The sequence below is a fragment of the Halichoerus grypus genome, chromosome 9 (genome assembly GCF_964656455.1).
Source record: "Halichoerus grypus chromosome 9, mHalGry1.hap1.1, whole genome shotgun sequence".
NCBI classification, from domain to species: Eukaryota; Metazoa; Chordata; class Mammalia; order Carnivora; family Phocidae; genus Halichoerus; species Halichoerus grypus.
In genome coordinates, this window is record NC_135720.1 from 49,998,261 (window position 1) to 50,010,429 (window position 12,169).

The following is a 12,169-nucleotide window of genomic DNA, read 5'->3' on the forward strand; positions in this document are numbered from 1 at the left end:
TTTTAAAGATTTATTTATTTATTTTAGAGAAAGGGAGAGAGAGAGAGAGAGAGAGCAGGGGGAGGGACAGAGGAAGAGGGAGATAAGCAGACTCCCAGCTGAGCAGGGAGCCAGACGTGGGGCTCGATCCGCAGACCCTGAGATCATGAACTGAGCTGAATCAAGGGTCAGATGCTTAACCAACTGAGCCACCCAGGCGCCCCTATTTATTTATTTTTAAGTAGGCTCCACACCCAACATGGGCTTGAACTCACAACCCTGCGATCGAGAGTTGCATGCTGTACGGACAGAGCCAGCCAGGTGCCCCACATGGCAGCAATTAAAAAAAAATGGAACAGAAAGTACTCCCCAACTCAGTCTTGCTACTCTAACACCAATATTATTTTAATGTTATTTGGCTATGTATGACCATATATATATTTTACTCATGATTGGGCTCATAAGCATTTCCCATTTTTTACATATTTTGTACAACAATCATTTGAATTTTAATTTTCCAGGAAAATGTTGCAAATGCTGAAGGATCCATATAGCATGATTGACTACATTGAATTCATTTGAACATTTATGAATAAATTGAATATTTATTATTGTGTGGTTTCTTACATAGAGATAAGTACCTGGTTTGTATGATTTTAATTCCATAGACTGGATGATACAGTGATGAAGAGTGTGGCTCTTGAAGTCATGTGTTTGAATTGCACATCTGCTGCTTCTGGCTGTGTGTGTTTAAGCAAGTTTCTTAAGGTCTTGTGTCTCAGTTTCTTTATTTGTGAAGTGAGGGTAATATCTCAGAGTTATGAAGACCGAATGACCTCATACCCGTGGAGCTCTTAGAATTGTGCCTGGCACATCATACATTCCATAGGAGACTTTGCTGCCATTATTGTTTTATCGGGTGGGATTTTATCTGTTTGATTTTTAGAAATATATGAAACATGCACATAGTTCCCGTGTCTCACATCCTGTCAGTTAGTTTAGACTGTCCCAAGTAGCACTTTAGAGGAGGGTGCAGTCTATAAGATTGCTTTGGGATTTGGGGGAAGATAAATCTGAGGCAGATAGTGCTGGGCAAAATGCTAAATTAGTAATATGATACAATCCCCTCCTGGGGATGGTGACCTTTCTGGCTGCCATTTAGCCCTGACAGCTACTCTAGGCTCTTCTGGCCAGCTCAGTCTTTTTTGCTTTGGGCTTCCTTCCTCATCCATTTCCCCAAATTCCTTGGCTTGGCACTCTGCATTCCCTCTACATGACCACTTTTTTTTTTTTTTTTTTAAGATTTTATTTATTTATTTGAGAGAGAGAGAGAGAGAGAGCAAGCACAAGCAGGGGGAGAGGGAGAAGCAGGTTCTCCACTGAGCAGGGAGCCCGATGTGGGGCTTGATCCCAGGACCCTGGGATCATGACCTGAGCCGAAGGCAGATGCTTAACCGACTGAGCCACCCAGGCGCCCCTATATGACCACTTTTATTGTTAATTTAAGTCAAATACACTGATGTAAATTCTTACAAAATATAGCATCTTGTGATTTTTAAAATCTTACTTCTTTTGATATTCAATGTAAATCTGTGAGATGGTGAAGGAGCCCTCATTGAACAGCTCTGGTTGTACTAAGAAATTAAGTGAGCTGCCTGATGTTGCAAAGCAACAGAATGATTTATCTGGAACTTGAACTCAAGCCACCTGACTTTAGGGCCAATGTTTTGTAATACTATGTTTCTTTCTTGACATACCATGTTTTAAGACAACGCTTTGTTTCTTCTTTCCTAATTATTTGATGACATTTTTAAGGTTTTCTAAATATTACATAAAGATAACATGTGCCCCTCTTTCAAATTTAATAGCTTGTAAAATTTATCTGATTCCTGTTCTCATACCCGAGCTGCATTTTGCAGTCTTATCCCTGTCGTTTGAAAAGAATGAGATGAAATCTGAGTTCTAAATATTTTACCTGATTACATACTTAATTTTTTACATGGATGTTTTCTGAAAAGCTTTTCATGTTTTGTGCTTATATTTATTTTATAATATTGGAACAAGGTAGATTTCCCCCTTACTGCCTAGCATATGTAGTACCTTGCTCATTTCAAAATTACTGTCAGACTTGGCATTAGAATATCTTTTCGGTTCTACTTTTCCCTTTTTCCTCTACCTTGTCCTCTTCCAGGTCTGTTTCTAATTGTTTTTCTCGTATATCCCCAACAATCTCATGTCCTAAGAAGGAATTTACCTTGAGCTGTAGGGTCTATGACACTCCATTTTGTGAAGAATATTTTTCTACTTAATTTCTTTTATATTCCTTATGTGTGTATTGGCTCTTTACATAATTTTATTATTTATTTATTTATTTATTTATTTATTTATTTATTTATTTATTTATTTATAAGTAAGTAAGTAAGTAAGTTCTATGCCCAACATGGGGCTTGAACTCATCACCCTGAGATCAAGAGTTGCATGCTCTACTGACTGAGCCAGCCAGGTGCCCCATCTCTCACATAATTTTAAAAATTAAATTGTTACTTTGACTACATATGAATTCATACTTTGTTTCTCTTTTAGTATTTCAGAGAGTATAAATCATTTCTTTTGGTGAGAGTATAAATTAAGGCTCCACTTCTGCTTTTTTTCACGTAATTAGCTACATAATATATAATGAACTCTGAATATTATCAATATATTGTTGATGTGATCACTGTCAAATCTAAAATCCAATTTCCTTGACAGATATGTAGACTTGTGATAGGCATTTGGCATTTTATGTTTTGGGCAGTGTAACTTTAAATCTACATAAACTTCTCTGCCTTTTGCCTCTGCTGTGTTCATAGATACCAGGAGGGCTTCGTGTATGGACCTCAAGCGTTGGAGGTAGCAGACTTTTCAGCAGAAGGTAAAGCAGAGTGTTGCCTTCTGGTGTCATTGTGTGTGTGTGCTGGGGTGGGTATGTGACAGGTGAGAACTCTTCACAAATGTCATCAGAAATAATTTATAATGATACATTAAATAATTCACAGAATTTAAGGCCAACTTGTATAATTTTATTCAGTATTATTAAAATCCATACCAAATAGAAAACTTTAGATAGAACTAAAGACTAAATGTCACCCTCTGCTGTTAACAAAACAGTAGGGGTGGTTAAGAAAAGAGCATTAGCATAATGTGCAGTATCTACTGTCTAGCTTTCTCAGACCTAGCTTCATGATGATTTCTTCCTGGGAAGTTGTCCAAGTCATTATTCATCTGTTGTATTCTTCCCTGCTGCTCCTTTGCTGAAAGATTGCTTCACAATAGAGACAGCCTAGTCCATGACTCATGGCTAGAGGATAGACATTCTTGCTGTAGGTCCCATGTGCCAGAAATGTTAGTTTCCAGTATGTTAATTACCTCTCTTTTCAGAATGTGTTAATATGCTCTTCTCTCAAGTTAGTTCTTGTTTCAGTAGAGAAACAAACACATCCCACATATTTGTAAAATATGTTTTTATAGAGACCTTCTTAATGAGTTACTTTTTAAGAAAATAACGCGACACACCTTTCCTGGGTAATGCTTCTTTGATTTTTTTTTTTTTTAAATAGAAACATTTTGCCTTATATGTGCCAGATATTATAGCTACTACTTTCCGTGACCTTGTAAAACCATTTATGAACTTTCTTCAGATGATACCTGTATAGAGGTTTTTTGTTGTTGTTGTTTGTTTTGTTTAAAGATCTATAGCCGCTAACAAAATGTATTCTTAGACATAAAGTTCATAATGTGGCGTTTTTTAGAGAGAAATCTGAATGGGAATTAGAGGAATGGTTCCCTTATGTCTTCTGGAGATTTTATTTGTAGTGGCTGCACATTATACCTTATACGCGGGTTGTATACCGTATGCAAAGTCAACATAGTACATATATATAGATATATATATTAGGGTGATACATATTTATTACATTTCTATTCTGTGCCCAACACAGACTCCATCTTAAAATCAACCGAGTTTAACTGTTTCTTTCACTTCCTCCTCTTCAGAGAAGCTTCTTTTATTAACTGGGAGATAGTTAATGAGAAGGTAGATGAGTTTCAGACTGTTTATTGTGGTTAACTACAATGGTACCTCTTAGGCCCTTTCTCCTTTCTTTTACTCTTTTCAGAGGCCAGTTGGAGGATATTTTCTATTTACCAGTATATTGGAAGTAATTTCCTGAAGGCCTGCTCATGCTTCATTTTCAGGCCACTTGGCTCTACAGCCTTATATTTGCTTAACTCTTCTGAGTGTGGTATATTTTGTTACCAATTGAGAATCTCAATAGATTATTCTAAGCACTAGTATAAAAGATATAAAAGATATAAATGCTTCTATCAAAGCAGAGAAAGACTCTCCTCCCCAGGTCCTCACCCCCCAGTTTCTATGAGAAAGATGTGATGAAATGGATGGCTCTTAAAGTATTTTTTCAAAAATAATTGACTCTATTTTTTAGAGCAGTTTTAGGTTTACAGAAAAACTGAGTGGAAAGTACGGAGAGTTCTCATATATCCCCTTACTGCCTTCCCCTTCCTATAATTAATATCTTGCTTTAGTGTGGTCCATTTGCTGTAATTGATGAGCCAGTATTGTTATATCATTATTAATTAAAATCCACACTTTACCTTAAAGTTCACTCTTTTCGTTGTAGATACTCTATGGGTTTGACAAATGTACAATCACATGTATTCACCAATATGATATCATACAGAATAGTTTTCTTGCCCTGAACATATCCTGTGCTCTACCCATTTATCCCTGGCTCCTTTCCTTTGAGCCCCTGACAACCACTGATCTTTTCCTGTCTCTATAATTTTACCTTTTCCAGAATGGCATAGTTGTAATCACACAGCATGTAGCCTGAGATTAGCTTCTTTCATTTAGTAATAAGCATTTTAGCTTCCTCCATGCCTTTCCATGGCTTGATAGTTCATTTCTTTTTAGTGCTGAATAACATATCATTGTCTGGATATACCATAGTCTATTTATCCATTCACCTACTGAAGGATATCTTGATTGCTTCCAAGTTTTGGCAATTATGAATAAAGCTGCTATGAACATTCATGTGCCGATTTCTGTGTGGATATAGTTTTCAATTTGTGTGGGTAAATACCAAGGAGTGTAATTGTTGGATCATATGATAAGAGAATGTTTGGTTTTGTAAGAAACTGCCAAACTCTTCCAAAGTGGCTATATCATTTTGCACTTCCACCAACAATAAATGAGCTTCACTGTTGCTTCATATCCTTGTCAGCATTTGATCTTCTGGATTTTAGCCATTCTAATAGGTGTACAGTGGTATCTCATTTTGTGTGTTTTTTTTTTTTTTTTTAAGATTTTATTTATTTATTTGACAGAGAGAGACACAGCGAGAGAGGGAACACAGGCGGGGGGAGTGGGAGAGGGAGAAGCAGGCTTCCTGTGGAGTAGGGAGCCCGACGCGGGGCTCCATCCCAGGACCCTGGGATTATGACCTGAGCAGAAGGCAGACGCTTAAGGACTGAGCCACCCAGGTGCCCTTCATTTTGTGTTTTAATCTGCAACAGTCTAATGACATGTGGTGTTGACCACCTTTTCATATGCTTATTTGTCATCTGCATATCTTCTTTGCTGAGATGTCTTTTGCCCATTTTAAAATGGGGTTATTTGTTCTCTTACTGTTGAGGGTTTTTTTTGTTTGTTTTTGTGTTTTAAGTAGGCTCCATGCCCAATGCAGAGCTTGAACTCACGACCCTGAGATCAAGACCTGAGCTGAGATCAAGAGTCAGACACTTAACCAACTGAGCCACCCAGGTGCCCCTCATTGTTGCATTTTAATAATATTAAATTGTATATTTTGAATACCAGTCTTTTAACAGATACATATTTTGCAAATATTTTCTCCCAATCTGTGGCTTGTCTTTTTAGTCTCTTAAGTGTCTTTTGCAGAGCAGAAGTTTTAATTTTTAGTCAAAAGTCATCTCCAAACTCAAGGTCATCTAGATTTTCTCTTCCATTATCTTATAGGAGTTTTATTGGTTTGTATTTTCATTTAGATCTATGTTCCATTTTGAATTAATTTTTGTGAAGGGTGCAAGGTCTGTGTCTAGATTAATTTTTTTGCATGTGGATGTCCATTAGTTCAAGCACCATTTGTTGAAAGACTTTTTTTTCTCTAATGCTATCCTTTGTTGCTTTGTCAAAGATTATTTGAATATACTTATGTGGGCCTATTTTTGGGCTCTCTATCCATTCTATTAATCTATTGGCCTATTCTTTTGCGAATGTTACCCTGTCTTGATCACTATAGCTTTATAGTAAATCTTGAAGTTGGGTAATGTCAATCTTCTGCTTTCTTCTTCTTCAATATTATGTTGGATATTCTGAGTCCTTTGCTTTTCTGTGTCAACTTGAGAGACATTTTGTCAATACCCACAAAATAACTGGCTGAGATTTTGATTGGGATTTTGTTGAATCCATAGATCACATTGGGAAAAACAGACATCTTGTCAATATTGGGTCTTCTTAGGCACATGCATGGAATATCTCTTCCTTTATTTAGATCTTTTTTGATTTCTCTCCTCAGTTTTCCTTGTATAGATCTTGTACATGTTTTGTTAGATTTATACCTAAGTATTTCATTTTTGGGGGTGCTAATGTAAATGTTATTGTGTTTTTAATTTAAATTCCAACTTTTCATTGCTGGTATATAAGAAAGTAATTGACTTTTGTTTATTAACCTTGTATCCTACAACCTTGCTATAATAATTTATTTGTCCCAGGAGTTTTTTGTTGATTCTTTAGGATTTTCTCCCAAGGCAATCATATCATCTGTGAACAAAGAGTTTTATTTCTTCCTTCTCAATCTGTATACTTTTTATTTCCTTATCTTACTGTATTAGCTAGGACTTCCAGTGTGATATTGAATAGGAGTGCCTTGTTCCTAATCTTAGCAAGAAACCCATCTAGTTTCTCTTCATGAAGTATGACAATCTTGATAGATTATCCCAGTCAGTAGTATAAGAGATGTAATGTACTATTCATATTAAGTCATAGGAGGCCTCCTTCCCCTCATTGAAATTTCTATAAGAAAGATAGGATTAGGGGTGCTCAGACGATTAAATGTCTACCCAGGGTCCTGGGATTGAGCAATGGGCTCCCTGCTCAGCAGGGAGTCTGCCTCTTCCCCATCGCTCATGCTCTCTCTCTCTCTCTCAAGTGAATAAATAAAATCTTAAGAAACAAAAAGAAAGATAGGATTAAATTGATGGTTATAAAAGTATTTTAAATCATGGGATTCAGGTAGTTTTTCATATAATACCTTATATTTAGAAACTGCACATATTACTTAGTTCCTCCACTCTCTTGTGAACTTCCAAAGAACAAAGACTTTACCTCAATATATTATTATAACACTTGTAGGGTTCAGTAGGCACTACAATAGGCAAAACAGTTTGTTGAATGAAAAACTTAATTCTAGACTCTTACTGTAAACCTCCATTAGAAAGGAGATAGAAAAGGGAGATAACCAATAACATCAGTCCTCTAATCAATTAATCCATGAAATATTTGATTGTTAGTTGCTAGGTATTGTGATGGCTACAAAGATACACATGATAATGACATCTTGTTTCAGAAAACTTATTATCCATATAGGAAATGTTAATTTCAAATGTTATGTTCCATTTTTGCTAATATTTGCCAAAAACTCATATTCCTGTGTCACTTCCTACGCACTCTTTTTTTGGGGGTGAGGGGCAGAGGGGAGAGGGAGAGAGATAATCCTTTTTTTTTTTTTTTAAGATTTATTTATTTTAGAGAGGGATCGGGGAAGGGCCAGAGAGAGTCTCAGGCAGACTCTGCTCTGAGTGCAGAGCCTGACCTGGGACTTGATTTCACAACCCTGAGATCATGACCCTGAGATCATGACCCGAGCAGAAACCAAGATTCAGACGCTTAACCAACTGCACCACCCGGGTGCGCCCCGCCCAGAAACAATCTTAAGCAGGCTCCACGCCCAGGATCTCACAACCCTGAGATCATGACCTGAACCAAAATCAAGAATTGGACACTTAACAGACTGAGCCACCCAGGCGCCCCCCTTCCCAAGCATTCAAATTGAAATGTCTATTCATGGACATCTTTAGTATTATTCTAAGAAAAGTTTACAATTTTGATGCAAGAACTGACAATTATTGAGCTTATAGCTGGACACAGTGCTAGGCACTTTACATATGTGATCTCAATTATCTTCAAAACAGTTGTGCAATGTTGTTACTATTATTCTCAATTTACAAATGCAAAAACTGGCAACCTGAGGGTACAAGTAACTTAACTTATTAACTGTGTGACTTAGTGTAACAGGTGTATAATTCCATATCCCATGCTTTCTAAGTCATACATTATGGAAAAATACCATACAAAGTGGTATGTGATGAATGTCATATGTATAATACAGAATTGTGCTTGGTGAATGCAGAGAAGAGAGCTTTGACCTTAGACTAAAGTGTTACAAATTTCTGGAAAGCTTTGTCTAATGGATAGGAATAATAAGGGGAAAGAGAGATCAGGGAGATTCATCACCGTGGTAAAGACAGAGGGTCAAAAATAGGAAGTATTTTGTGATTTGACAATATAATATAAAAATATAAGAAGAATTCCTGCTGTAGTAGTAAAATGCAATAGAACAAATTTTGTCTTTTATTTTTTTTAAAGATTAGATTGATTGATTGATTGATTTAGAGCACGCTGAGTGCAGAGCCTGATGGGGGTTTGATCTGAGGACCTGACCTGAAATCAAGACGTTTAACCGTCTGAGCCACCCAGGCACCCCTGTCTTTTATTTTAAATGAGAACTCCTATCCTCTATTTTTCTCTTAAAATCATTTCAACTGGATTTGCTGATTAGGTTTTGAGTATGAGAGAGTAGATCACAGAACATAACTCCCATGTCATCAGTCCTTAACCTTATCTTAGAGCAATCACTATAGCAAATGCAGAGAGAGCAAAAGCTGGGGAGAAATGGAAGATCAAAGGAATCTTAAATTTTAAATCTCTCTCTCAAATAAATAAATCTTAAAAATAAAAAAAAGTCCGGTTTCTTTAATGTGGCTTACCTGTTCTGCTTGATCTGGCCCCGCCTCCTTCTTCAGCTTTATCTTGCTTTCCCCTATTCTAAATCAGCCTTACTGAACTTCAAATGCATAGTACTCTTTTGCCTGTGGTACATGCTATTCCCTTTTTCCAGAAGGGGAATAAGAAGAGATGAAGCTGTAGTGATTAAAAGCATAGACTCTGAAGACAGACTTCCTAAATCCAGGCAAATCCTGATCTGCCACTTACCTAGCTGTGTGATCTAGAGTGAGTTATTTAACCTCTCTGCTTTCAGTGTCCTCATCTATATGATGGAATGGCAATAGTATCTGCTTCACAGTATATTGTGAGGATTAAACAAGTTAGTATCATTGAGGCTTTTAAAGTGGTGCCTGCCTCAGACTAAGGACTATATAAATGTAGCTATTATTATAACTCTTATTATAAATGTGCTGTGCCATTGGATGGTATTAAATTTTGTTTTAAAGATGATTCAAGGATAACAGAAAAAATATGTTGTTTCCCCATAAATTATGAGTTAATTGGCTGGTTCTTATGATTGGTATTTATCTTTTTTCTTGGGTGAGCAGCAGCTTTATATTCCTAACTTCTTCTTCTTCTTCTTTTTTTTTAAAGATTTTATATGTCTGTTTGAGAGCAAGAGAGCACAAGTGGGGAGGGGGCGGCAGAGGCAGAGGGAGAAGCAGACTCCCCGCTGAGCAGGGAGCCAAATGTGGGGCTCGATCCCAGGACCCTGAGATCATGACCCGAGCCGAAGGCAGACGCTTAACTGACTGAGCCACCCAGGCATGCATATTACTAACTTCTTGTTTTTTAGCTTTTTAGTGACTAAAATTTGGCCTTAGGTTGACATTCTCATGAAATGGATCATTTGACAACATTGTTTACCTGAATTTTTATACAAACTAATTCAGGTAAACCTCCATGGAAACTTTTATTTTTTTTAATTTTATTTTAATTTTTAAAAGATTTTATTTATTTATTTTATTAGAGAGAGAGTACATGAGTGGGAGGAGGGGCAGAGGGAGAGGGAGAGAGAGAATCCCAAGCAGACTTCCCACTGAGTGCCGAGCCCGATGCAGGGCTCAATCTCATGACCCTGGCATGACAGCTGAAACCAAGAGTCAGATGCTAAGCCGACTGAGCTACCCAGGCACCCCCTCCATGGCAACCTTTAAAAAAAATTAATTCTTAATAACTAATACCTGACTTTTTACTTTATGATTTATGTGCCATGTTGATTAAAGTTTCAAGTAAAGTCCTTTAAAGGATTTCACTTTTTTCTTTCAAGTGTATTTCAGAGATTGTGGATTATAATGGTTCAAATGGTTTGGGATCTAGCAAGGATACTTACTGTATTATTAAATAGACTCTCCGAAAGGAAAAACTCTTGTTTCTCTCTATTCACAGTTCTACTTACTTAAACCCAACACTTCCCAGATGTGTGACTATTTTCTCATACTGACAAATTCTTCAACACCATCTGAGTATTCTACAGTTTAATCAATTATGACACTAAGTGCTTGAAGTTGGTGCAGACTCCACAGCCTAAGGGCTCAGTCCCACAAGACTGCCCCCAGCTTCAGACCCCCATAGAAAGTGGTGCGTTCCCAAGTCACCTACAATTTCTGTCCAACTCGACTACAAATTGGAGGTTCCTATGACACCATCTGCAAGTTCAATCATTTGCTAGAATGGCTCACAGAACTCAGGAAAACAGTTTAATTACTAGATTACCGGTTTATTACAAAGGATATATTAAAGAATACAGATGAACAACCAGATGAAGAATATATAGGGCTAGATCTGTGTCTGGAAGGTCTGGAGCACAGGAGCTTTTGTCCCCATGGAGTTTTGGGGTATGCCACCCTCCTGGCAAGTATATGTATTCTTGTTCATCCATCTAGAGCTCTTAGAACTCTGTACTTCAGAGTTGAGGCTTCATTATGCAGGCGTGATTGATTAAATTGTTGATCATTGATTTTCAACCTCCAGCCCCCTTCTTAAGGATGTGGGTGAGGTTGAGGGGTGGGGTGAAAGTTCTCATCACCTAGTTTTCCCCCTATTGACCAGGCCCCATCCTAGTGGTTATCTAGAGGCTTTCTAAACATCACCTCATTAACATAAACTCAGGTCTGGTTGAAAGGGACTTGTTATGAATAACAAAAGAGTTTCTTTCACTTTTATCCTTCTGGAGCTATTCCAGGAACAAAAACCAAATATTATAATAAAAGATGCTTCTATGCTCTAAACACTTAGGAAATTACAAGGGTTTTAGGAGATGTGAGCCAGGAACCTTGGAGGAAGACCAAAATACATATTTCTTATTCTATCACAATATCACATTTTCTATTATCACAGTAGTTAAGGTCAGCCAGGAAAACATGGAAAACCTAAATTTTATCAAAAGAAGATTCCTTAGTGGTCTAGGTTTGGCAGAAACTTAAGTCATATGGTGAAAAACTGATATATATTTAAATTTTAAGTGTTGATTTTGAATCTTAAAAGAGGACTTCAGCTGCCTCCCTTTTGACTCAAACTTTTTAGTTGGGTTTTTCTTTCCCTGTTTGTCTCTTGGCTCAGGCGGAAGACCTTGAGGGCAGAGCATCCCCTAATGGGAATCAAAACTACCCCCTGACGCAATAAGGACTGCCCTGAGCCTGTAAGACCCCACTTGGTATTGACTCCATGACAATGATCCATTTGACCTTCACTGACTACCTGCGTGTACCCACCCACCTTTGTCCCACGTTTTCTTTATATAAACCTGGAAGTAGTTTCAGCCCTTTGGAGACTGTCTTTGAGAGGCTAGTCTGCAGTCTTCCGGCTGTTGGCCTCACAGAAATAAATTCCTTTGTTTTACCACACTCATCCTGTCTCTCTGCCTTTGGATTTTGTCAGCTGCGAGTGGCCAAACCTGGTCTATTTGGGACCCCTGGAGCCAGGTGCTCTTGCACCCCAGTGCCCTGGCTATAGTTTTGACTGTTAATTTCTTTTGAGTATTTATTTTTCATTGAGACTTATGATCTGAGATGATTTTGTGAAGACTGAAATATGAAATGTACCTAAAGG

The 12,169-nt window shown here is 37.4% G+C and overlaps 1 protein-coding gene across 6 annotated transcripts in view; it reads left to right on the top strand.

The window, feature by feature from the left end:
- CDK19 (cyclin dependent kinase 19) overlaps window positions 1–12,169 on the top strand; it is a 171,104-nt gene that overhangs the window by 39,171 nt on the left and 119,764 nt on the right. For 2 of the 6 annotated variants that reach the window (XM_078054871.1, XM_078054870.1), the window contains exon 2: window positions 2,829–2,890. The exons of the other annotated variants lie outside the window; for them this stretch is intronic. The gene's annotated coding sequence lies outside the window, so the exon portion shown is untranslated. The remainder of the gene's footprint in view (window positions 1–2,828; window positions 2,891–12,169) is intronic. 6 annotated transcript variants of the gene reach the window in all.